General features: G+C 44.4%; 1 pseudogene; it reads right to left on the bottom strand.

The window, feature by feature from the left end:
- Window positions 1–27973, bottom strand: part of LOC141178574 (uncharacterized) — an 86633-nt pseudogene that overhangs the window by 45665 nt on the left and 12995 nt on the right.

Below are 27973 nucleotides of genomic sequence, written 5' to 3'. Positions count from 1 at the left end.
CTAAATAGCGCCAGACATGCAGGACACGCTTTTGGTGCACGAACAGTTATCGAACATAACCTCGAACAGCCGAATTTTTTGCAAATTGTTCGGGTTCGTCGAACAACTCGAACACCGCCCAAAACAGCTCGAATTTGAGATTGGCGAACAGTTCTAGTCGAACACCGCTCATCTCTAGAGTGGACCAAAATTCCTCCTGACATGACTGCAACCTTCATCATCAATTACAAAAAACGTCTGACTGCTGTGCTTGCCAACAAGGCTTTTGTCACCAAGTATTAAGTGTTGTTTGCCAGAGGGATCAAATACTTATTTCTCACTGCAAAATCCAAATATATGTATCTAATTTATACAATGTGATTTTCTTGATTTTTTTGGGGAATATTCTATCTCTCAATGTTAAAATTAACCTACCCTTCAAATTATAGACTGTTCACGTCTTTTGTCAGTGGGCAAACTTACAAAAACAGCTAGGGATCAAATACTTATTTCCTTCACTGTATGTATCTCTGTGCATTGTGGTTATCTGTGTATCTTTGTGTGTATAGATCCATTGATACTAACAGTATACTATATATTAGATAAAGTAAGGGGTCGCTTCACTGTCAAGTTCTTGAGACACTGTAGACAATATGTGTTAAGGTAAATATCGCTTAAGGGGGGTTTCCTGGGGGCAGACAAATCACCGCTGCATTTGGCCCAGATGTGGAGGTGGCCCGCTGACACCAGGGAATATATCAGCTAGATAAGCATCCTCAGACACACATTCAGCTGAAATATATTGCAGCGCAGGGGATCCGCCAGCTCCCTGCACTGCAATACACGTCACTGGCCTATTTGCAGCCAACAGATGACCTCGGCATGCCCATGACTTGGGGCAGTGACGTCATGTGTGATGGTGGGGACACCGAAGTCAGCTGGCGGCTGCTGCACCGGCTGCTAGAATCGTTTTTTTTTCATGTGTTGCAGAAGAATAAGACAAAATATCAAAGCAAGGGGCATAGGATGGAGCACATTATCCAAGAAACAGAAACAGGATGGGACACAATACATCAGGTACATTATCCAAGGGATGGAACCAGGGTGGGGCACATTATATCAGGAAGGGAACCAGGATGGGGCACATTATCCAAGGGACGGCACCAGGATGGGGCACATTATCCAAAGAATGAGACAAGGATGGGGTACAATATACCAGGAAAGGGACCAGGATGGGGCACATTATACCAGGAAGGGGACCAGGATGGGGCACATTATACCAGGAAGGGGACCAGGATGGTGCACATTATACCAGGCAGGGGACCAGGATGGGGCACATTATCCAAGACACAGAACCAGGATGGGGTACATTATCCAAGGAACAGGACCAGGATGGGTACATTATCCAAGGAACAGGAGCAGGATGGAGCACATTATACCAGGAGAGGGACCAGGATGGAGCGCATTATCCAAGGAACAGGACCAGGATGGAGCACATTATACCAGGAAGGGGAGCAGCATGGGGCCACATTATACCAGGAAGGGGAGCAGCATGGGGCCACATTATACCAGGAAGGTGACCAGGATGGGGCCACATTATACCAGGAAGGGTACGCTAGATGTGATAGCGTGGAATGTCCGGTCCGGTTGATGGGGAAGCCACTAAGAGATGTGCTTTTTTTACGTATTTATAACAGTTCCATCCAGCTATACTATGTATTTCTGAAACGCATGTGGTAAAAGATAGGGTCCACTTAATGCATAAGCGAGAAATTGCCTATGAATGTCTTTTCAGTGTCATGTTCCTCGTAAATACCTGAAGATTTAAAAACAGATCAAAGTCTTTGGGTTTGTTTGTGGCACAAAAAGAAAGTCCTTTTGATGATACTAATTTATCATCATTTTATGAAGGGTAGTCTGACAGATTAAAAATATTTGTGAGTATTAGTAGATTTTTTCTTTTCCCTGGTTTGGAAGAGAAGTATTGGTTAATTGCCCTTTCTTAGGAGATACAGCCCGAGGTAAAAAAGGTACCAGACCTTTAGTACCAGTTGTGGTATTGTCCACTATGATAATATTGCTTGTTTTTTTAGTAGCGGAAACAATGTCTGATGTAGTGTCATATATTGAGAGGTCCAGTAGTGGAGTACAAATGGGATCTGAGAATTCGATTAGAGCAAGAGATTCAATTTCATTAGGTGGAATTAGACTTTTATTTAATTTATTGCCTCTAGTTGTCTCCATTTTATTTTTACTTAGACAAGCTCTTTCCCTTTCTACATTGATTCTATTTATTTGTAGTCTAATGTTGTCTAGATTTTTTTTGCATTAAGAACCGAAATGAACGTAGAGGTTTTCCATTCAGAAGATGGAAGTAGTGTATTTGAATTTTGTATAGGAGGATAGTTTGTCAAATTTGTGCTCTTGCTCACAGTACTTTTTGTAGATTCAACTGTTGCAATTGATAAAGGTTCAATTCTATTTGGTAGGACAATTATTTTGTTATTTGTTATCTTCGGTTCGATCTTATTATTTTCAATATTTTTTTTACTTGTATCAATACATTCATTAGCCTTGTCCTTTAGTTGTATAGGTAGAGAATTTTTTGATTTTTGTTCGATCACTCAGGGTACACTTTGTGTTTCTTTCTTTTGTATAATATGATAATCATCCCAGTCTCGTTGCAGTTTTTTCAATTTATTCATTATAGGCTTATGTTCCAATTGTAATATGGATGTGATAGTGTTAGAATTTATTTTTTATATTCTGGATAAGATTCAAACCTTAATAGGTCCTTGTGACTAAACAGCTTTTTATCTTAATCAGCCAGAAGTGTACATTTGTTAAGCCAAGAGAAATTCAGTATTGTGTTTGTGAATGTATGTGTATTTCTGTGGTTGGTCAAGAAGGACATACGATTATTTGTATAAAGCTGAATGTTGACGTCTCTTGGTTTTTAAACAATGTTTGTTACTATGCTAATTACATATTGTACTAAAGCCATCTAGATGTTGATTTACAAGAACCCCCTGCTATATCAACTATATAAAATGATTAAATGCTCAAACAATGAGAGATGAGCCCTGTGGAATAATACCCTCCCTAATCCTTGACCTGTGGGTGCGTACATGAAAGGACAACTTTAACTATTTAAGGGACATACAGTTAGGTACATATATATTTGGATAGAGACAACATTTTTCTAATTTTGGTTCTAGACATTACCACAATGAATTTTAAACAAAACAATTCAGATGCAATTGAAGTTCAGACTTTCAGCTTTCATTTGAGGGTATCCACATTAAAATTGGATGAAGGGTTTAGGAGTTTCAGCTCCTTAACATGTGCCACCCTGTTTTTAAAGGGACCAAAAGTAATTGGACAGATTAAATAATTGTAAATAAAATGTTAATTTCTAGTACTTGGTTGAAAACCCTTTGTTGGCAATGACTGCCTGAAGTCTTGAACTCATGGACATCACCAGACGCTGTGTTTCCTCCTTTTTTATGCTCTACCAGGCCTTCACTGTGGTGGTTTTCAGTTGCTGTTTGTTTGTGGGCCTTTCTGTCTGAAGTTTAGTCTTTAACAAGTGAAATGCATGCTCAATTGGGTTGAGATCAGGTGACTGACTTGGCCATTAAAGAATATTACACTTCTTTGCTTTAATAAACTCCTGGGTTGCTTTGGCTCTATGTTTTGGGTCATTGTCCATCTGTAGTATGAAACGACGACCAATCAGTTTGGCTGCATTTGGCTGGATCTGAGCACACAGTATGGCTCTGAATACATCAGAATTCATTCGGCTGCTTCTGTCCTGTGTCACATCATCAATAAACACTAGTGACCCAGTGCCTCTGGCAGCCATGCATGCCCAAGCCATCACACTGCCTCCGCCATGTTTTACAGATGATGTGATATGCTCTGGATCATGAGCTGTACCACGCCTTCGCCATACTTTTCTCTTTCCATCAGTCTGGTAGAGGTTGATCTTGGTTTCATCTGTCCAAAGAATGTTCTTCCAGAACTGTGCTGGCTTTTTTAGATGTTTTTTAGCAAAGTCGAATCTAGCCTTTTTATTCTTGATGCTTATGAGTGGCTTGTACCGTGCAGTGAACCATCGGTATTTACTTTCATGCAGTCTTCTCTTTATGGTAGATTTGGATATTGATACACCTACCTCCTGGAGAGTGTTGTACACTTGGTTGACTGTTGTGAAGGGGTTTCTCTTCACCATGGAGATTATTCTGCGCTCATCCACCACTGTTGTCTTCCGTGGGGTGCCCAGGTCTTTTTGCATTGATGAGATTACCAGTGCTTTCTTTCTTTTCTCATGATGTACCAAACTGTAGATTTTGCCACTCCTAATATTGTAGCAATTTCTCGAATGGGTTTTTTCTGTTTTTGCAGCTTAAGGATGGCTTGTTTCACCTGCATGGAGAGCTCCTTTGACCGCATGTTTACTTCACAGCAAAACCTTCCAAATGCAAGCACCACACCTCAAATCAACTCCAGGCCTTTTATCTGCTTAATTGAGAATGACATAACGAAGGGATTGCCCACACCTGTCCATGAAATAGCCTTGGAGTCAATTGTCCAATTACTTTTGGTCCATTTAAAAACAGGGTGGCACATGTTAAGGAGCTGAAACTCCTAAACCCTTCATCCAATTTTAATGTGGATACCCTCAAATGAAAGCTGAAAGTCTGAACTTCAACTGCATCTGAATTGTTTTGTTTAAAATTCATTGTGGTAATGTCTAGAACCAAAATTAGAAAAATGTTGTCTCTGTCCAAATATATATGGACCTAACTGTATACCTCTGTAGCAGTGAGAATTGAAAGAGAGAATCAAAAATCAGTCAGAGTCTTCAGGGCATCAGCTTGGTATCATGGCTCAATCCAGAGAGACACACATTTGGATTCTACATGATTCCACCTAAGGATGTACGGCCCTGACTGGAAGGATAAGGATCTGTTCCATTGACCATCAGAAAACCCATAGATACATTTGGGGAGACCAGGTTGGGACGATGAAGTCACCTGGCCCCATGGATATGTTTGGGGTTGCCAGGTGGGACCCTCTGGTCACCTGGAACCCATAGAAACGCTCGGTGAGGCTAGTGGGACCCTTGAGTCTTTTGGCCTTGTACCTCGATGTACTGTCAGCTTCCAAAGCTGCTACCTCCTCTCTGTTGGTGCCCGCCAAAAGCAGGGGCCACTGTTTGAGGTAGTTGGCCCTGGAAGTCCCAAAATTGCAGTTCTATCCCTGGCAGGTCAGCGGAAGGACGAGACTGTGTAATGTTGTACTATCTTGGGTATTTGCTGGGACTGTTCTGTTTAATGTCCGCTTTTGGTTCAATAAAATATTGCCACACTGCTTTACCCTCACACTGTGATGTCTGAGTAGTAGTAGTCCAAAAGAAGACCCCAGGTCTTCACAGTCCTTAGCTAAAGATTGAACTTTTTCAGTTGTAGTTTTGCACAATTGTGTTCTGTTTTTATATAAACATGTTAACATAATGTGCAGACAATTATTTAAATTAGAGTCCCATTCAAGTGTAAACGTAAACGTATTGTCATTAGGAAATGTTTGTAGAACTGTCCATGTCCATAATGGATCCTCCTGTTTGTCTAATAATTTGTAACATGAGCCGTTACCTTGATGATAGTCGATTGTAAAAGTATTCCATTATGTAGATATATAAATAATTCTCTCTGCAGCCGAGATCTTCTTTGACAATTGCCAGACCGGGAGACGATTCCAATGTACTGCTGCTGTATCCAAGATAAAACACTAGGGAGAAAGTAGCGCAAATAGGGTCTTGCCCAACAAACATTTAAGAGTATTTGTATCAGATTGTGCTAACCTGATCCGTATTGTTTTCTTTGGTGTTTTAAGTTTGATATTCAGCTGCTGCGGATCCATGGGTTTGTCAAAACCGATGAATATCAGTATCTGGAGAACTTTATGGATAATTCCCATGCTGCTGGTTTATTGAAGATGTCAATTCAGAAAAGTTTATTAAATATAATAATTGAATATGGAACGTGCAGATCTCTCAGATGTTTTTTTATATCAATTAATCTGTCTCTTTGTTTCTGAACTTCTATAGAATAATCTGGAAAGATCTAGATTTTGGACCCATTGATTGTTACATCTGGGGGATCCCTTGCCTGTCACAGGATAATATCTCTGTCCCGGTACTGTAAAACTTTAGCCAGCACAGGTCTTTGTGGAAGCCCAGGAGGAAGATGAGCACCCTATGAGCTCGTTCTACAGCTTATAGGAGGGTTAAGAGTTCAAGCCTGATTATTAATTTCAGACAGTTTTCAAAGAATTCAGTAGGAAAGGAGCCTTCTATTTTTTCAGGCACACCAATAAGTGGTATATCATTGATCTATTTTCAAGATCATCTGTTTCTGCCAGCTGTGCTGATATTTGCTGTTCTGCAAGCCTGTTCTCCTTGCTTGTATAGGCTATCTGGTCCTCAATTGCACTGACTCTGCCTTCCACTACCCCTGCTCTATTTTCTCTATTTTAGTTTGTGTCGTATTCCTGCTATCTCATCTTTAAGACCCCCAAAATGTACATTGAAAGCAGATGGGGAGAATTTACAATGTACCAATGCAATGAAAACGTCTTTTAAAGTAGGTTCCTCAGGTACCAGTATGTCCCATTGGTGCAGATTAGGCCGTGGGGCAGTGAGTATTGTGCCACATGCAATTTTATGGTCTTTTCATCCCCTTCAATGCGGCTGCTTCTCCCATCTCCTGCACACCCAACTCCTCCACTTGGAACCCATGCACAGGTGTGGGTAACTGCTATAAGAAGGCCACTGTCACCTGCTGAGACCTGTGTTTCTTTCAGGCAAATTGCTACAGCCTGGCCACCACTTCCCTCCTCCTCGTCTCACCTGCTCAACCTGTCTCCAGCGTGACAACCGTGGTGTCATCTTTGAGCTGAGATCCTGCTTGTCCCGCAGTCTTTATGGGGCTTTTCCTGGTCATTTTTTTCCCCTGCAACAAAGTACCTCCACACTGGTAGATGTATGACGATTTTCAGGATGGTCGTCAGGTCCTATGTGGGATAAATAGCTAGATGCTCGGCAGGAGCTCCTACATCTGCTTGTTCATATATGTCGTCAGGGTTGTTGCATGAAAGTACTGCTGCTTTCTGTGTGAGTGGGATAGTCATGCAAGAGAATATTGCTACAAAAAAAAGGGACTGGCCTCTCTGACATTCACTTCATAAAGGGAGTAAACTGTCCTGCATCCAGAAGTTGAGGACCCACCTAGGCAATGGTGGTAACAAAATCTTATCAAGTAGGGCCTAATGAAGAACTTTGTAAAGGCTATGGATAAAAATGTAAAAGCATTCCTGCATCTGATTGATAACTTTCCAAGGTTAAGTGAAGCAAATATAAAAGACGGAGTCTTTATTGGACTTCAGATTCATAACCTTTTTCAAGATGAGGAGTTTCTTCAGTTGCTGCAGGGCAAGGAAAAGGCAGTATGGTGTACATTTGCATTTGTGGTAACTAACTTTTTGGGAAACTCAAGGGCAGATACCAACTCTTCATAGTTAATGTATTATTTCTCCTCAAAACATATAAAGATCTTGGCTGTAACATGTCCTTAATGATTAATTTCTTACAATCTAGACTTTTCTTTCACCAAACTGTGGAGTAGTGAGAGACGAGGATGGTGAGAGATGTAACCAAGATATTGCAGCTAAGGAGAAAAGATATCAGGGAAAATGAAATCCATCAATGCTTGAAGATTACTGTTGCATAATTTTAATTGATGATCCGATACAGAAGTACAAGAAACAAACAAAAAACAGTTGTCACTGAATGAGGACTAATTTTGTAGTGCAATTTCTGTAACTGTTTAAAATTCGCAATAGGGTTTAGACAGGTTTTAGTTATTTGAATTGTTTCTACGTTTTCTCTAAATAAATATCAGAAAAGTGGCATAACAAAATATTCTGCATCTGTATATTTATAAAAATAATGTTTCAAAGTACTGAAACTTTTATCAATAATTATATGTAGCAGTTAAAGGAAAACTCATTGTCCAATTTGAATTCAGGAGGTCAAGCTCATTGAGAAATGGCTCAGTTCATAACGGAACCTGACAACTTTTAAAAATATGTAAAACAGTGTTACATAATCAGAAAGGTCCTTGAGCTAGGTTCTTCAGCTGCTCAGTCAGGACGTGCAGCCTTCTGTACAGGTTCCAGTATCTTCCTCTCCTCCTCTGCAACAATCATATAAGTGTGGGGCTGGGGGAGAGAACAGTTCTATCACTGATCAGGAAGGACACTATATCATTGTTTTCAGTCACAAGAAGCTACCTCCAGTTTATAGTATGCACTCATTTATTAGCAAGATTTTTTCTTGCTAAAAGTGTGTTTTTTCAAGTAAAACATTTTCCACATTAAGGATATAAAAAAGGCTTCTCCCCTTTGTGACTTCTCTGATGTTTATCAAGATGCGCTTTCCGGTTAAAACATTTCCCACATTCTGAACAGGAAAAAGGCTTTTCCCCTGTGTGAGTTCTCTGGTGACTAAGAAGATTTGACTTGCGGTTAAAACATTTCCCACATTCTGAACATGAAAAAGGCTTCTCCCCTGTGTGAATTCTCTGATGTTTGATAAGACTTGATTTCTCTGTAAAATATTTCCCACATTCTGAACATGAAAAAGGCTTCTCTCCTGTGTGAGCTCTCTGGTGCTTAACAAGATTTGATTTCCCTGTAAAACATTTCCCACATTCTGAACAGGAAAAAGGCTTTTCCCCTGTGTGAGTTATCTGATGTCTAACAAAAGATGATTTGTTGTGAAAACATTTCCCACATTCTGAACATGAAAAATGCATCTTTCCTGTGTGAGTTCTCTGATGTCTCTCAAGATGCGCTTTCCGGTTAAAACATTTTCCACATTCTGAACATGAAAAAGGCTTCTCCCCTGTGTGACTTCTCTGATGTTTGATAAGACTTGATTTCTCTGTAAAATATTTCCCACATTCTAAACATGAAAAAGGCTTCTCTCCTGTGTGGGTTCTCTGGTGGTTAACAAGATGTGATTTCACTGTAAAACATTTCTCACATTCTGAACATGAAAAAGGCTTTTCCCCTGTGTGAGTTTTCTGATGTCTAGCAAGAGCTGATTTGTTGTTAAAACATTTCCCACATTCTGAACATGAAAAAGGCTTCTCTCCTGTGTGAGTTCTCTGATGTGTAACAAGATATGATTTCTGGTTAAAACATTTCCCACATTCTGAACATAAAAAAGGCATCTTTCCTGTGTGAGTTCTCTGATGCCTATCAAGATGCGTTTTCCGGAAAAAACATTTCCCACATTCTGAACAGGAAAAAGCCTTCTCCCCTGTGTGAGTTCTCTGATGCCTATCAAGATGCGCTTTCCGGTTAAAACATTTCTCACATTCTGAACATGAAAAAGGCTTCTCCCCAGTGTGAATTTTCTGATGTCTTCTCTGACTTGATTTATCTGTAAAATATTTCCCACATTCTGAACATGAAAAAGGCTTCTCTCCTGTGTGAGTTCTCTGGTGGTTAACAAGATTTGATTTACCTGTAAAACATTTCTCACATTCTGAACATGAAAAAGTCTTCTCCCCTATGTGAGTTCTTTGGTGACTAAGAAGACTTGCTTTCTTATTAAAACATTTCATACACTTGAAACAAGGAAATCTATTCTTTGCTGTGTGAATCTTTTGATGTTTAAGAAAAAAATTTTTGAGGGGAAAACTATTTCCATATACTGGCTGTGAAAATGGCTTCTTAGCTTTAGGAGCAGTTATTTTTTTAATGCTTATTTTGAGACTTTGATTTTCCTTAGTAGTTGGTAATGAATCAGAAGACAGGACCTGTTTCAAAGGATCAGATGACAGATCTTTGCTGTAAAGGGATGATGGTATATTTGGAGCAATAGCATTCCCTTCAATTGTATCCTGTGAGATCTCCAGCTCATCTGATTTGAAAATTGAAGATGTCAGCTGTCCCTCTGATCTCCTGGTACAGTCATCTGCTAAGTAAAAAAATATTATATTTGAATAAAATATTCTTGAAATTTATATTTTTCAACATTTCTACTTAAACTGTTGGTACAAATGGCAAGTTATGTAAAAATATTGAATTATTCACCAAGACAATTCACAGTCTAATAGAAAACCTCATAATATGAACCAGTAGAGCTTGGTGTTCAACTGTTTGTTCATTCTGCCTCCCAAATATGAAATATGCAAAAATAATACCAATAAAAATTTCAACTCCTCTCACAAAAAACAAGCCTCCACTCAGGTCCATCATCTGTCAATGGAAAAACAGAGGTTTCCACAACATTAGTGGCTCAAAAACTCTTGAAAAGCAACATGGCTTCCATAAACCAATATAGCAAAATCCGCTCTTCTAAAGTCAAATATGATCCCTACTTAACTCAAATGGAAAGCACCACACCCTACTAAAGCTCAGGCATAATGCCGGAAGCTGCCTGATACAGCCTTGTTCTCCGCTGGTTAAGTCTTCTGTCTTCAGCTCCAGTGTTGCGTCCTTTCTTCTTAGTTTCTTGTGATCCCGGCCCGTTTACTGACTACTGTCTTCTGATTTTGTATTTTCTCTGCCCTACTGGTTCTGATCCGGCAACCTGACTATTCTTCTTGTCATCTCAAACCTCAGAACAGCAGGCAACACTGTAGTCCAAGCCTAGGGGTCTTTGTGTAAGTACAGATCCATGTAGAGGGTTTAAAGGGTGATGGGAAAAACTTTGACTATAGACAAGAGCACATCTAATGAAAAGATCAAAAAAAAAAAAAAAAAAGTAACTTGTGGTGAAACCTCTCTGGGATAATCAGAGTATGCATCTTGGTAGCTCCTGGCAATTTAAGCGATAGTAAGGGCCAATATTTTCTGTCATATGAGTATCAAGAAGAAATATACAGTAGAGACCAAAAGTTTGAACACACGTTCTCGTTTAAAGATTTTTCTGTATTTTCATGACTATGAAAATTGTACATTCACACTGAAGGCATCAAAACTATGAATTAACACATGTGGAATTATATACTTAACAAAAAAAGCATGAAACAACTGAAAATATGACTTATATTCTAGGTTCTTCAAAGTAGCCACCTTTTGCTTTGATGACTGCTTTGCACACTCTTGGCATTCTCTTGATGAGCTTCAAGAGATAGTCACCGGAAATGGTCTTCCAACAATCTTGAAGGAGTTCCCAGAGATGCTTAGCACTTATTGGCCCTTTAGCCTTCACTCTGCGGTCCAGCTCACCCCAAACCATCTCGATTGGGTTCAGGTCTGGTGACTGTGGAGGCCAGGTCATCTGGCGTAGCACCCCATCACTCTCCTTCCTGGTCAAATAGCCCTTACAGCCTGGAGGTGTGTTTGGGGTCATTGTCCTGTTTAAAATTAAATGATGGTCCAACTAAACGCAAACCGGATGGAACTGCATGCCGCTGCAAGATGCTGTGGTAGCCATGCTGGTTCAGTATTCCTTCAATTTTGAATAAATCTCCAACAGTGTCACCAGCAAAGCATCCCCACACCATCACACCTCCTCCTCCATGCTTCACGGTGGGAACCAGGCATGTAGAGTTCATTCGTTCACCTTTTCTGCGTCGCACAAAGACACGGTGGTTGGAACCAAAGATCTCAAATTTGGACTCATCAGACCAAAGCACAGATTTCCACTGGTCTAATGTCCATTCCTTGTGTTCTTTAACCCAAACAAGTCTCTTTTGCTTGATGCCAGTCCATAGCAGTGGTTTCCTAACAGCTATTTTACCATGAAGGTCTGCTGCACAAAGTCTTCTCTTAACAGTTGTTGAAGAGATGTGTCTGCTGCTAGAATTCTGTGTGGCATTGACCTGGTCTCTAATCTGAGCTGCTGTTAACCTGCGATTTCTGAGGCTGGTGACTCAGAAACTTATCCTCAGAAGCAGAGGTGATTCTTGGTCTTCCTTTCCTGGGGCAGTTTTTGCAACTGCACTTGGGGACACTTTCAAAGTTTGCCCAATTTTTCAGACTGACTGACCTTCATTTCTTAAAGTAATGATGGCCACTCCTTTTTCTTTACCTAGTTGCTTTTTTCTTGCCATAATACAAATTCTAACAGTCTATTCAGTAGGACTATCAGCTGTGTATCCAACTGACTTCTGCACAACACAACTGATGGTCCCAACCCCATTTATAAGGCAAGAAATCCCACTTATTAAACCTGACAGGGCACACCTGTGAAGTGAAAACCATTTCCGGTGACTACCTCTTGAAGCTCATCAAGAGAATGCCAAGAGTGTGCAAAGCAGTCATCAAAGCAAAAGGTGGCTACTTTGAAGAACCTAGAATATAAGACATATTTTCAGTTGTTTCACACTTTTTTGTTAAGTATATAATTCCACATGTGTTAATTCATAGTTTTGATGCCTTCAGTGTGAATGTACAATTTTCATAGTCATGAAAATACAGAAAAATCTTTAAATGAGAAGGTGTGTCCAAACTTTTGGTCTGTACTGTACATTTAATGAGAACTTTTTATAATAGTGCAGAGCTGAGGTGTCTTAAATGTAAAACTCGGGCATTTGGAAGAGACAATGGAGACCTTTTTTGAAAGACTACCATTGAGTTACAGACTCACATAAGTGAGGCAGGCCAATCCCACCACAATCAAACTAACATACAGAATGAACCTGTATAAAAAAAGACAAAATAAAAAAACATGTTACATCCCCAACAAGAATGTATGTTGGGGGGGGGGGGGCTCCAACAGTAAACCAGAGTTGCACTTATCTATGGTGGACCATTGGAGCTACTATGAGTCCTGCCCAGAAGAGTAGATAAAGTATTAATGCCCCCATTTCAGGATAAATTGCATCTAAATTCTTTAGGATCGATAATATAATTTATGACGTGGAGTGAATCCATGAAACCAGGGCTCGAGTCATGCCAACATATCTCCTGCAGGCATGAATACATTTTTTTTACAGCCATCAGACACTCACAGCTTAGAGATATATCATGGCACAGGGGTAATGTTTTTTGTATAGTTTATCTATTTGAAGTTATTTGGATTAAAAAGAAATTGAAAAGTCAGGGTAAAGGGAAACTCTTTTGTTAGTGTATCGAAATTCACACTTGGCCCTCACTGCACGTTTAATGTTGCCGATAATAAAAGCGAGGTTTGGTCATAAAGACTGGACTTGGTCTTGTAGGGACCATATGAGCACATTCAGCAGCACAGAAGGGAGAGAAGGTAGATTCATCCTATAAGATATCAGGGATCTAGGAAGCCAACACCATCATTACCCTCTGATTTCTCTCACAGGCCCATCAGAATATTTTTGTTCAAGTGATTTTCTAACTTGTCAGCACATTCTACGTACGCTGTCATTTGGCATGGTAGTTTACAGATCTGGGCAGGTAAGAGTCAGGATCTTCTAATTTCAGTTGGTAGTTGGATCTTCCAGGTTGTAAGTTCTATAGAAAATGAGTTTCAATGTCCAAAGTCATTTGAACAGTTTTTGGTGGAGGACAATGTTTTGGTCTAGATGCAAAATGGTGATCACACGATTGTGATACAGCTGAACTACATGACCGGTAAACCAGCCACAGCCGGTGACTGAGAAGAATCTGTGACTTCTCTGCATTTAGTGATTACTACTCACCAGGGTAGTCATATGTAGGAATCTCCTCTTTTTGCCACTCATCACCCCTCACATATGTCTCTGTAGTATTAATATGGGTCAGATCTTCACCCTGAAAGAAATATTGTACAAGTCACAAACAGATGGAGAAGTCACATCTACAGTATGATCGGTAGTGATGAGAGAGTACCATAATCGCTATACTCGTAACGAGTACTTTGTAATAATTGCGTATTCGTTCCGAATAGCGAGTACAATGTAAGTCAATGGGAAATGCGAGTAATTTTCTGCTTGACCCTACACAAAGGGGTCTGGGGGCCTGAGGAAAAGGCTGACATGGATGGAAAGTGATGAAACAGAATGGGAAGAGCCTGGAGAATGTGCCTGCATGCATTTCTGACTCACATATGGTTTCTGGGATTAAGTTTGTCGCAGTATTACGCCACTTTTACAGATACACAAGAACAACTACCAAACCTAACCTAAATTGCATTTAACAGGCCAAAAAGGTTAAGAAACAGTTTTTCCTGCACAATCACTTGTATATAAGGCTAAATAAACCAGAGAAGCCCAAAAAAATATCCCTTTTAGCCTTTGTTCACACATACTGCTGTGGCTTTTTTCAGCTTTTTACAACTGGGAGGGCCCTGACTTATACATTTTGTAGGTCTCTCTGTCATACATCATTTTTAGTTCGCTATTCCCCAGCACTTTACAAGCACAGCTAAAACGTACTTGTAGGTATGTTGATCTTTGACCTGAGAGGGCTCAGGAGGCTCTATAACATGCGATTTGGAGGGACAGCTGTTACTTAGACATTTGGGCGGTCCCTCCATCATTGACACTCAGATAGTGGAATACATATTCAATAGCAGTTTACAATGTGCCCATTGTAGCGTTGGGCTTGACCCTCCTCCTTCTACTCCTCCACCACCATGTGATACTGTGGCCCTAAATTCAAATGCTCAGAGGCTCTGCAGTAGGCAGGAAAGCTGAGTTTTATGAGAGCCCTCGTGTGGTCCTGTATCATACATTTTGAAGTGCCCTCCTCTAGAGATTTTTGGAGGTCCCTCATTGTGTACATTTGAGAGTGCCCTCACTTATTCATATTGTAGGGCCCTCACTCTATTATTTAACTCATTTAACAGACAGACTCATTCGACCATGGAAACCTTCAAAAGGAACCTGAATACCCACCTCTTCCGACAAGCCTACAACCTGCAGTAACCACAGCTCCACCATACCGCTGCATGACCAGCTCTACCCTCACCTACTGTATCCTCACCATCCCTTTTAGATTGTGAGCCCTCGCGGGCAGGGTCCTCGCTCCTCCTGTACCAGTCGCTGTCACATTGTGTTCAAGATTATTGTAATTGCTCTTGTATTATACCCCTTTTTCACATGTAAAGCGCCATGAAATAAATGGCGCTATAATAAATAATAATAATAATAATTTTAAGGGCAGAGACTACAGGGAAAAAAGCCAAGAGACATGGAGTACTAGAAGGTAGCAGTGAATGTGGCCTGCGATCCTCAGGTATGGCTGAACTCAGTGAACTGGAACAATAAAGCTGCACTAGTCATCCAGTTGACTAGCACAAATATATCACTTGTGCAAGTCAATGGACAAAAGATATATGGTGCCCCCCACAAAGATGGGTTGGAGAAGCTTCTCCAAATGGCTCAGAGATTTTGATTGTCAATATTCCCAAGATTATATAGGAAGAGAAGACTTCTTGATACTGTACTACTTGGTCCGGTGCAGAATGTGAATAGTATTTCCAAAAATTACTCCTGGGGGCTGTGTCATAGGTGCAGGGAGATTCCTTGACAAGGGCCTCCCTTGTCAAACATTATCTATGATGGAGTACTGTAGTAGTTGTGGCCCTCGATTCACGTTTTCAGAGGGCCATCAGTCGGTCATCAACAGTCAGTGTAAATTTCTATTGAATATATATCCCCTATCTCAGTCACAACGTGGCACAAGCCAGGCATGTTTTTTGCCACATAGAGTGACAGAGGATACATATTCAATAGAAATGTACTGTCAATCTCAGTCTCAATGTGGCACAACCTGTGACAAGGGCCTCCAATGACAAATATTAGTTTGGTAGGACCACTGTACATTCCAGATTTATCCACTGCACAATGTGCATAGCGTTTGTAAAAATTAGCCCTATGGGCTGAGTCATAGTTGACGCAGGAAGCCACCATCCCAAGGGCCTCCAATCACAAATAGTAGTTAGGCTGGAGTAGGAATACTGTCCTGGTTTGTCCACTGCACAATGTGCATAGGGTTTGAAAACAATAGCCCTATAGGCTGAGTCATGGTTGATGAAGGAAGGAATCTGTTTTTTATGGGAAGGGGGTGACGTTAACAGCAGTAGCATGAATCTGCATTTTTGGTGAATTTAGGTTGGCTTGCTCTCAACTGGAGAGATTAAAAACTGTGGAGATATCCAGTCCTTGTTGAATTTAATCAGAGTAAGTCTGTCTGCATTTTCCGTGGAGAGGCGTGCGCGCCTATCAGTGATGATTGCCCCAGCGGAACTGAAAACAAGCTCAGACACCATACTAGCAGCCGGGCAGGCCAGCACCTCCAAGGCATATAAGGAGAGGTCGGGCCAAGTGCTCAGTGTAGACACCCAATAATTAAAGGGAACTGAAGTGTCAGAAAGGACGCACGTATGGTCACTTAAGTAACCCTTGACCATGTTCTGCAACTTATCCCTCCTTGGCATTGTTAAAGGCACAGATAGCCCTTGCTGTAGTGCCGGTTTACTGAAAATTGCCCAATTTGTGCACATTTTCCCCCCACCTCCGTTGGAGCTGATGTTCGTGTTTCTCCCCATTATCCCTTGGTGTTGAAAAGAGCCGGTACCTCTGCCACCAGCATTGTCTGTGGGTGATGTTTTCAGCAACTGATCTACAACGGCCCTCTTAAACGATTCCATTGTAAAACTCTTTGGTGACTCCAAAAGGAGAGAAGGAAATTTCTCCTTGTACCGTGGATCGATAAAGGTGGCCAAGCAGTATAGATTGTTGGATAAAATGTGTATCACGCGAGAGTCTTGCCACAGACACTTACACATGAACTGTGCCATGTGGGCCAAGCTGCAAAAGGCAAATGTTCTGTGTCCCCAACAGTAGAAAAAGTACCCATCCTCTCCTCACGCTGACTCGCCGCCGCATCCTCCTCCACCTCCTTGTCCTCCTCTCCAGCCCATCCAGCCTGGACATACATGAAGCTTGGGTTGGGTGTCCCCTCTGTAGCATTATGGGTCCCCTCGGTAGCACAGAAAAACAAGTCCTCTCCCTCTTCATCTTCCTCCTCATCACCCATTGTTGCCTCAGAATATTGGGTGGGCTGGGTAGTAACACCCATTGGGAAATCTGGCTCCATACCAACATGCGGGGCACTCAAAGCTTCCTCTTTGAGATTATGCAGTAATTGTTTTAAGAGACACAGCAGCGGGATGGTTATGCTGATAATAGCATGATCACCGCTCACGAGGTGTGTGCAGTACTCAAAGTTGAAGAGGAAGTGAGACTGGCGATCGATGGGCTTAGACCCAAAAAGTCACCAGGTTTAGATGACTTAACATCCGCGTTCTTTAGGGCCTTTAGGGACTTTTTAGTCCCCCTCTTGACTCCGGTGTTTAATGAATGTCTCTCCTCGGGCACTCTGCCGAGATCATTAAGGAGGTCAGCTTTGATCATTTTGTCGAAGAGTAAGGATCCGTCAAGCATTGAGAATTGGCGTCCCATAGCACTTCTCAATGAGGACAGGAAGATTTTGGCTAAGATACTTTTCAACAGGCTGATGAAGTTTGCACCCTGGCTCCTTTCAAAGGCTCAGCACTGTTGCGTTCCTGGCCGTAGCACTTTTAGTGCTGTTCCTGTTGTTCGAAAGGCCATGGAGCAAGGCAGGGCAGGCCTTTGGAAGGGGTTCTAGCTGACCATGGATCAGGCAAAAGCCTTTGATAGGGTTAACCATGAGTACCTCTGGTCCACTCTTGAGGTATGGTCTCTGCCTGGAGGGTTTGTGGACTGGCTTAAGACCTTGTATGCAGGGGCTGAGACTTTCCCTCTGGTAAATGGGTGGATTGGATAACCTTTCAGGGTAGGATCTGGTGTCCGTCAGGGCTGTCCTCTTAGCCCTTTGCTTTACGCCTTTGCAGTTGATCCCTTTCTCAGAAGGATTGATTGTGGATCGTTGGCAGGGGCGCGGAGGGGCAGGGTGGCGCCGTAGGCTATCCTACGCGGAAGAACGTCACCATCTTTGTTTCTTCGCAAGAGGAGGCAATGGTGGTGATGTCAGAAGTGGAGTGCTACTCAGAGGCATCCAGGTCCAAAGTCAACCAGAATAAGTGTGAAAGTCTCTGGCTGGGAGGTAGAGATCCCGGGTTTGATCTTCCGGACACCCTCCCCAAACCCCAAGAACACGTCAAAGTCCTTGGCACCGAATTCAGCCAGGGTGATTACCCCATGAAAAACTGGGAAGGCAGAATCAAAGGAGTCGCCCAAAGAGTGGACCAATGGAAGGGTTGGTCTTTGACCCTGAGGGAAAGGGATGGCCTGTGCAAAGCTTTCCTGCTCCCCTTACTAATCTACCTGGGTAGCGTCAGTGACTTGCCAGAGCCTCTTTGGACATGGGTCTACAGTCTGTTCTTCCAGATGTTATGGGGGAATAGACTGAACCTAGTCAAGCGGGAGGTCACTTACTGCACGAGGAGGCTAGGGTGGTTGGATATGGTGAGCCCCGTGGTGTTCCTAGTGAACACCTTCTTGAAAGTTAACGTGGAAAACCTCTTGAAGGAGAGGGCTACTCTGTGGGTATTATCCTGCAAGGGATGGTTTCAGCCTCTCTTACAGGAATGGGAGACAGGGGGAAGATTGAAGGATCTTCGTACACAGCATGGGTATCTCCCGGCTTATGTTACCCCGGTCCTGAAAATGATTCATCGGTGGGGTCTGGGAATGTAGGAGGTGAGGTCCCTCCCGAGGAAACTCCTCAATAGGAGGGTCTTGCTTTCTCATTTTCAGAGTCCATTGGTCCTCAAGGACTGCCCAAGTCGGGATCTGGAGGTTGGGTTGAGTTTGTTAAATTCTAGCAGGATCCCCAAGAAGTACTGGGACTTGACTTGGTGCCGCCCCCGTGAGGCTTGTGCTAACATGCTGGAAAGCATGAAGCACTTCCTCCTTCATTGTCCCTTTAATACAGAGGCGTACAACAGGATGGAAGTTTCCATTGTTCTATGCCGGGTGGGCCTATGGAGCATTTGGAGACCTTGGGAGAAGGGACCGAACCATTTTATTCATAGTAAGTGTAGTGGTCAGGTATTTCACATGGAACGCACCAGTTTTAGTTTCAATGCAGAGTAAAATCCTCAGTGTAGATGAAGTTTGGAGGAACATACTATGTGACCTGGTGAAGATACGCTCTCTGGAGTATGAAAGACTGGGTGCCCGGAGGGTGGCCAGTCTCTAGACGGGCTTTCCCTTCAGGTGCCTTAGTCCGGTAGTACTCCTACACCCTGGTGGTGGGCTGATGTCTTCCCACCCTAGATTTTTGTTTTGTATTTATGTCTCCTGAATAGAAGGTTTTCAAGCATCAAACTTGAGCCTTGGATGGTGAGTATGTAGGTTGACTTTGCCCTGGCCTCTGCTCAACTTGGTATGGCAGATGCTACAGACTACAATGTTTTTCTCTGAAGGACTTTCAGAAAAAAAATTCCACACAGCAGCTGAACGCCCCCTGGCCCTGACTTGGCGCACAGCGAGGGTGCTCTTGGGAACAGTTGACCCAGTTCTCACTCTGGGCAAACCACGACCCCTTGGTGCCTGTGTTGGTGCTACATATCCATCTTCCTCTGTGTTGCTGTTGTGGCTATGCATGCCAACGGTCCAGGTCGGACCAGTGGACTCATCATCGACTACCTCGTCTTCCATCTCATCCTCCTTCCCAGTTGACATTGTAGGCTGAATTGATAGCAACTGTGTCTCATCATCATCAGCCTCCACCTCTGGAGACAAAAAAAATGATGTTCGCGCACCACCTCCCCTTGTCCCGCTTCAATGCTGCACGGTGATAGTCCAGAGCCAACCAAAGGATACGTACCAAACAGATCCTCAGAGTGGCCAAGCTTAGGGTCATATATCTCCTGTGACTGATAATGACTGGAGGAAGGAGAACCAGCTTCAGGATTGGATGGGCCAGCCTTCTGTGTATCCACAGTAGACTGTGTGGTCGTGGAAGATTTGTTGCTGCTTGACAAATGCGTAGAGGCCTTGTCTGCTATCCAAGAAAGAATCTGCTCTCGCTCTTGTGGCTTCCACACACGTTTACGTTCCAGGCCAGGAAATTTTTCCAGGAACATAGTGGATGCATCAAGCTTCTTCTGACCTGACACACACTGAGTGCCTTCTCGCGCACCACTGAAAATACCACGTCCACGTCGACAGATTTTCAGATGTTGATGGCACAAGCCAAGATAGCTGTCACAGCCAAAATAGTGGTTAAAATGGCCTGGTGCATGCTTTGTAGCAGGCAGTAGGACATGTTTGGACCACTGCTTTGTGTAGGGCACAAAACGCTTTTTTAAGTGGACTAATATGGACAGAAGGTAGGCTCTGACCCCTAAAACAGCAGGGAAAATAGACCGGTGCTAAAAAAAAAAAGGCAGCACAAAATGCTACTTCTGTGTGTGCTGGAAGAATATTGCTTTGCCTCTGACAAGAGCTGTTTTAATATGGACACTGGAAGAACACTACCTAATACACTCCCTACCTAATACACAATCTCGCCCTCCTTGTACTCTGACTTTTGTGAGGCAGTGACCGGGATCGTATACGAGGGACGTTATATCTCCCCCAGAATGTGCACAGAGACCTATTAAAACCATTGGAGTGCATTGCAGTCACGGACACACCTGCAGCTGCAATGCAGGAATGAAGGTAAGCATGGACCTAGTCAGGCTATCTGGCTAAGGCAGATTAGTAAAAACCTGGCAGGGCCTTCATTTTTGGGAGGAGGTCACAGGAGGCAGTGGGGCGACCTCCTCCCTCCAACCCGGGTTTTCCAGTGGCTCTTGCCACAAGTCCTTTAAAACCCCTGCACTAAGGATTAGGGTTGTTCTATGTTGGAACCTGCTAGGAGCACAGCAGGAAACCTCAGCAGGACTGACTGCCTTGGATCCCTCTGCACCTGTCAAGCTCTGAGCGGCCGGCACGGCCGTCGACCTCGGCGACCATTGTGTATGGACTTTCTGTTAACCCAGCTGCGAACCGGAGGACTTTCTGTTAACCCGTGAGTTGCTAAAATAAAAGCTGTTTATGTTGGACTTGCTTGGGTCACTGCCTCAGTTACTGCATGGTGTGAACACCGCCGCCTTACAGCTTGGTGGAGAATGCGGGCACAGTGACTGAGGCATACCCTACCGGCCTGCCACCTTTCAGCCTCACCCCGTGGACAAAATGGACGAGCTGTTAAAGCAGCTGGTGCTTGCCCAGCAGCAGCAGCTGCTGCTTGCCCAGCAGCAGCAGCTGCAGACTCAGCGGCAACAACAGGAGCGGGAACAGCATCATAATCAACAGCAGCAGCTGCTGTACCAGCAGCAGCAGAAAACAAACGAACTGTTGCTGCAACAGATTGCTGCCCTGCGGGAGACACCGACGGCACCAGCCCCAGAACGTCGCGAAGCCCGGGACAAGGTTAGCTCAGCATTGAGGAAGATGGGACCGGAGGACGACGTGGAAGCCTTCCTGACCATTTATGAGCGCACGGCAGAGCGGGAAATCCTACCAGCCGGCCAGTGGGCAGAAATGGTGGCTCCGTTTTTGGTCGGTGATGCCCAAAAGGCCAGCTTCGACCTCAGCCGAGAGGACGCCCAGGACTACCAGAGACTCAAAAGGTGAGATCCTTGCCCGGCTGGGGGTCAATACATACGTGAGGGCTCAGCGTTAGTGTTGAGCGATACCTTCCGATATCAGGAAATATCGTATCGGATTGGATCGGGCCGATACCCAAAAAGTATCGGATATCGCCGATTCCGATACCGGAAACCAATGCAAGTCAATGGGACACAAATATCGGAATGAAAATAAACCCTTTCTTTCCTTGTAGGTTAATTCTACATGAAGTAAAACAACTAAGAATAATGTAGAATGACATGAAAAGCCGGCAATTCATCAGCGGCATTCACCGGTACCCGACAATTTACAACAGAAAGAATAGAGCATCACACATAGATTAGATAGATAGAAACATGTCAGTCACATATATATGAAGTACTGTGACAGTGTTGCTTACTGTACTTGTCATTTAGTGTAAAGGATTTATTAAAAAAAATATTAGTGTTTTCGTGCACCGTCTCTTTAAAAAAGCCGGCCGGCAATTCAGCAGCGGTACCCGACAATTTATAACAGAAAGAATAGAGCTTCACACATAGATTAGATAGATAGAAACATGTCAGTCACATATATATGAAGTACAGTGACAGTGTTGCTTACTGTACTTGTCATTTAGTGTAAAGGATTTATTTAAAAAAATAATAGTGTTTTCATGCACCGTCTCTTTAAGAAAGCCGGCCGGCAATTCAGCAGCGGTACCCGACAATTTAGAACAGAAAGAATAGAGAATCACACATAGATTAGATAGATAGAAACATGTCAGTCACATATATATGAAGTACAGTGACAGTGTTGATTACTGTACTTGTCATTTAGTGTTAAAATAAAGGATTTATTTAAAAAAAAAATTGGCGTGGGGTTCCCCTTAATTTTAGGCTCTAGCGGAGGTTAAGCAGACAGCTGGGGCAAATGTTTGAAGCCTGGGAAGGGGGTAATACCCACGGAGCTTCCCAGGCTACTAATATCAGCCCCCAGCTGAATACCTAGCCTTTACTAGCTATTAAAATGGGGGAACCCCCCCAAAAAAATAACGTGGGGTCCCCCCTAATTTAATAGCTAGCACAGGCTAGGCAGACAGCTGGGGGCTGATATTAATAGCCCAGGAAGGGTGCCATGAATATTGGCCCCCTCCCAGGCTAGAAACACCAGCCGTCAGCCGCCCCAGAAATGGCGCATCCATAGGATGCGCCAATTCTGGCACTTAGCCTCGCTCTTCCACGCTGCCCTGGTGCGGTGGCAGGGGGTAATAGGGTTGGGGTTGATGTCAGCTTATAATGCCAGCTGACATCAAGCCCAGGTTAGTAATGGAGAGGCGTCTATAAGACACCCCCATTACTAACCCCATAGTCAAAGTTAAAAGAAAACACAAACACCCAGAGTAAAGTCCTTTAATTGAAATAAAGACACAATTCTTTATTGTTCTAAATTAAACCATACTTACCATCACGCCCATTCCAGCTGAAGCCAACGATCTCCTGCAATAAAAGAAAAATAATAAAGCAACCTCATCCTTACCTTTCGATGGTTCCCAGGACAGCTCCAGCTCTGCTACATCGAGATGACAGGATGGACCGCAGCAGAAAGCTGCCATCCAGCCTGTCATCCCGCAGACACTGAGAAGGCAGGCATGCTTGCGCTCCTCAGTGTCTCTCTGTGACGTCATCCAGATGAGCCGAGTTCATGTCCAATGAACTCAGCTCACCTCATGCACGTCACTGACAGCGTGGGAAAGTTCTCCTGCACTCAGCGCTTCAGCGTGAGAATTCTCCCACGCTGTCAGTGACATACATGAGGTGAGGTCATGTCCAATGAACTCAGCTCACCTCATGCACGTCACTGACAGTGTGGGAAAATTCTCACGCTGAAGTGCTGAGTGCAGGAGAATTTTCCCACGCTGTCAGTGACGTACATGAGGTGAGCTGAGTTCATTGGACATGACCTCGGCTCATCTTTATGCCGTCACAGCCAGACATTGAGGAGCACAAGCATGCCTGTGCTTCTCAGTGTCTGCGGGATGACAGGATGGATGGCAGCGTTCTGCTGCGGTCCAGCCTGTCATCTCGATGTAGCAGAGCTGAAGCTGTCGTGGGAGCCATGGAAAGGTAAGGATGAGGTTGCTTTATTATTTTACTTTTATTGCAGGAGATCGTTGGCTTCAGCTGGAATGGGCGTGACTGTAAGTATGGTTTAATTTAGAACAATAAAGAATTGTGTCTTTATTTCAATTAAAGGACTTTTTTCTGGGTGTTTGTGTTTTTTTTAAATACTTTACTAGAAATTCATGGCGGTCATGTCTAATATTGGCGTGACCCCATGAATTTCGGGCTTAGGGCCAGCTGATAATGCCAAGCTGGCCTTAACCCCTTTATTACCCAATGAGCCACCGCACCAGGGCCCTGGATGAGTTGGGTACAGCGCCAGAAGATGGCGCTTCTATGAACGCGCCATTTTCCGGGGCGGCTGCGGACTGCAATTTGCAGCGGGTGGGGCCCAGAAAGCTTGGGTCTCCCTGCGCTGCAGATTCCAGCCCCCAGCTGCCTAGTTGTACCTGGCTGGACACAAAAATAGGGCGAAGCGCCACACATTTTTTTTTTTAATTATTTCATGAAATTCATGGAATAATTAAGAAAAAAAGGGCTTCCCTATATTGTTGTGTCCGGCTAGGTACAAATAGGCAGCTGGTGGTTGGGGGCAGCCCGTTCCTGCCTGCTGTACCTGGCTGGACACAAATATAGTGCGAAGCCCCACGTCAATTTTTTTTTTATTATTTCATGAAATTCATGGAATAATTAAGAAAAAAAGGGCTTCCCTATATTGTTGTGTCCGGCCAGGTACAAATAGGCAGCTGGTGGTTGGGGGCAGCCCGTTCCTGCCTGCTGTACCTGACTGGACACAAATATAGGGCGAAGCCCCACATAATTTTTTTTTAATTATTTCATGAATTTCCTGAAATAATTAAAAAAAAATTGACGTGGGGCTTCACACTATATTTGTGTCCAGCCAGGTACAGCAGGCAGGAACGGGCTGCCCCCAACCACCAGCTGCCTATTTGTACCTGGCCAGACACAACAATATAGGGAAGCCCTTTTTTTCTTAATTATTCCATGAATTTCATGAAATAATTAAAAAAAAAAAAACGTGGGGCTTCTCCCTATTTTTGTGTCCAGCCAGGTACAACTAGGCAGCTGGGGGATGGAATCTGCAGCGCAGGGAGGCCCAAGCTTTCTGCCCCCCCCCCCCGCTGAAAATTGCAGTCCGCGGCCGCCCCGGAAAATGGCGCGTTCATAGAAGCTGGATGCTGTACCTGGCTGGCATACAAAAATATGGCGAAGCCCACGTCAAAAGTTTTGGGAAAAATTTATTAAAAAATAAATAATAATTTAGGGACTGCATCTTTATTAAGTCCTCAAATGTCATTTAGTGTTAAAATAAAGGATTTATTTTAAAAAAAAATGGCGTGGGATCCCCCATAATTTTAGTCTCTAGCGGAGGTTAAGCAGACGGCTGGGGCAGATGTTTGAAGCCTGGGAAGGGGGTAAAACCCACGGAGCTTCCCAGGCTACTAATATCAGCCCCCAGCTGAATACCTAGCCTTTACTAGCTATTAAAATGGGGGACCCCCCCCAAAAAAATGACGTGGGGTCCCCCCTATTTTAATAGCTAGCAAAGGCTAGGCAGACAGCTGGGGGCTGATATTAATAGCTCAGGAAGGGTGCCATGAATATTGGCCCCCTCCCAGGCTAGAAACACCAGCCGTCAGCCGCCCCAGAAATGGCGCATCCATAGGATGCGCCAATTCTGGCACTTAGCCTCGCTCTTCCACGCTGCCCTGGTGCGGTGGCAGGGGGTAATAGTGGTGGGGTTCATGTCAGCGCCAGCTGCCATGAAGCCCAGGTTAGTAATGATGGGTGTCTATAAGACACCCCCATTACTAACCTACAAAGTGTTAAAAAGAAAAAACACACTACACCCAGAAAAAAATAATTTATTTGAAATAAAACACCATTTTATTTAATTCTTAGTTTACTAAAAAAAAATAGTTACCTGTCCACGTTCCTGCGCTGATCTCCCATGCACAGCTGTCACATCTGGAGATGGTGACAGCTGTGCATGGCTGCTGTAAGCTCACGCTGCCGGGAACACGTCCGCTCCCGGCAGCGGGAGCCACTGACTGAGGTTACTGGAGTGCATTCAGGCAGCGCAGCTCCGGAGACCTCCTTTACGGCAGTGCTGTACCGTGGGAATTTCTCACGATACAGCAGTGCCGTAAAGCAGCTAACCGGAGCAGCGCTGCCTTAACTCTGGTGAACCCTTACGGCCCCGTCATTCTAGCGGCGGCAGCGGTTCAGAGCGGTCACATTCTATGTGGCTGCTCTGAACTGGAGATCTTCGTGGGACACTCGTGGACTGCTACGGAGGGGTAAGGATAAGGTTGTGGTTTATTATTTTATATTTTATTACAGGAGATCGATGGCTTCGGGGAATTAGGTGTCTAGGTGAGTATAGGTGTAGTTTTTTATTTTTTACTTTATTTTAGGTGACGATCGGCGGGGACAGGTAATGTATAAACTAATTTCTTTTAGGTAACCACTGGCCACCAATGACATGTATCTAACATTTATTGGGGACACAGTAGGGCAATTTATATAGCAGGATCAGGCTGATGGGAACTACTGCTCCCATCGAGCTGATCCTGCTGGCACGAGTGGACGGGGGACAGACATAGGCCGATGGGAGTAGTAGTGTCACATCGGCCTATGTCTGCCTGCACGCACAGACACCCCGCACACACACCCCGCACACACACACACCCCGCACACACACACCCCGCACACACACCCCGCACACACACACACCCCGCACACACACACCCCGCACACACTAATCATGACGGGTCTGGGAGGTGAGGCTGACCTGTGCGGCCGTGGGAAAGTTCATGTGAGTTCATGCAGTCAAGCATGAACTCACATGAACCCTCTGAGGGCACCGCGGCTACTTCAAATGAACAGCTGATCGGCATCACCTGATACCTCAGCTGTTCATTTGAAATAACCGGCGGGAAAGCGCAGCACAGAACGGGAAAGCCGGCGGTGAAGTCTTTTCACTGCCGGCTTCCCCGCCCGGGTCCTTCGCTCCTTGGTGCTGCGCTCCCCGCCCGGTCCTAATTTACGATTGGGATTGGAGGTGGCGAGGGGAGCGGAGGATCGGGGTGGGAGGCTGCGGGGAAGCAGTATGGGGCTGTGTGATTGTTTAAAAGCCGGCGGCTTTTTACCGCCCGCCGGCTTTTAAACAATCAGCAGAATTCTCCCACGCTGGGATGGCATTCTGATGACAAGCTGGATCGCAGCTGAGCGCTGCCATCCAGCTTGTCATCCTTCACAGACACTGCAGAGCGCAGGCATTATGGGAACTTCCGATTCCGGTATTCGATATTATAAAAGTATCGGAATTAAGTATCGGAATTCCGATACAGTGAATATCGGCCGATACCCGATATTTCAGTATCGGAATGCTCAACACTACTCAGCGTGTGTTTTCGTGGGCCTATGTGGAGACTGACCCGCACGGTCCCAGACTTATGACCTCCTGCAGCTGGTAAAGAGGTGGCTCCAGCCTGAGACTTTGACTCCAGCCCAGATGGTGGAGAGGGTGGTGATTGACCAGCTGGTGAGGACTCTGCCAGCCGCTATCCAACACTGGATGGGGCAAGGGGACCCCGGCACACTCGACCAGGTGGTCAGCTTGATCGAGCGCTACTCGACCACTCAGGACTTTATCCGGGAATCTGCCCCCTTGCGGCTGTCACGCCGATCCCTGCCAACCCAAGAGTCAGGAAAGGGGCCGCATCCCTCTGCTGGGGATAGTCAGCACCGTACCCGTGCTGAATGGGAACCTCGGAGTGAGAGTGGGAGGAGACTGGTTCCCTCCCAAACAGTCTTCAGACCTAACAGTACCTCCACCCTTAGGTGCTGGTGGTGTAAGGTCCCGGACATGTGGTTGCTAATTGCCCCCTGACTACGGAACCCATGGACTGCGGATATAGCCGCCGGGTATCAATGTATGCCCAGACCGTCTGCACAGCGAGCGTCGACCCCAGGGACAATGAACTCCAACTATGCAAGGTACTGGTTAATGGGTACCCCACGGAGGCCCTCCTGGACTCAGGGAGCCTTGTGACTTTGGTACATTGGTCGCTGGTGGCAGGAGACAACCCCAGTGGACGGCCCGTCGGGGTTGTGTGTATCCATGGGGACCTCCGAGAGTACCCAACTGAGGAGGTAGCCTTGTCCACGCCGTGTGGAGAAATAAAACATGTGGTAGGGGTAGTAAAAACTCTTCCCTATGGGACTGTGTTGGGAAGAGACTTGCCCCTGTTCTGGACTCTGTGGAAAAACAAAATCCACTCT

This window comes from Phyllobates terribilis, unplaced genomic scaffold, assembly GCF_046119375.1.
Source record: "Phyllobates terribilis strain yellow unplaced genomic scaffold, ASM4611937v1 Scaffold_29__1_contigs__length_15306474, whole genome shotgun sequence".
Classification (NCBI taxonomy): domain Eukaryota; kingdom Metazoa; phylum Chordata; class Amphibia; order Anura; family Dendrobatidae; genus Phyllobates; species Phyllobates terribilis.
The sequence above is the reverse complement of the archived record's forward strand: the minus strand, read 5'-3'. Positions and strand labels throughout refer to the sequence as shown.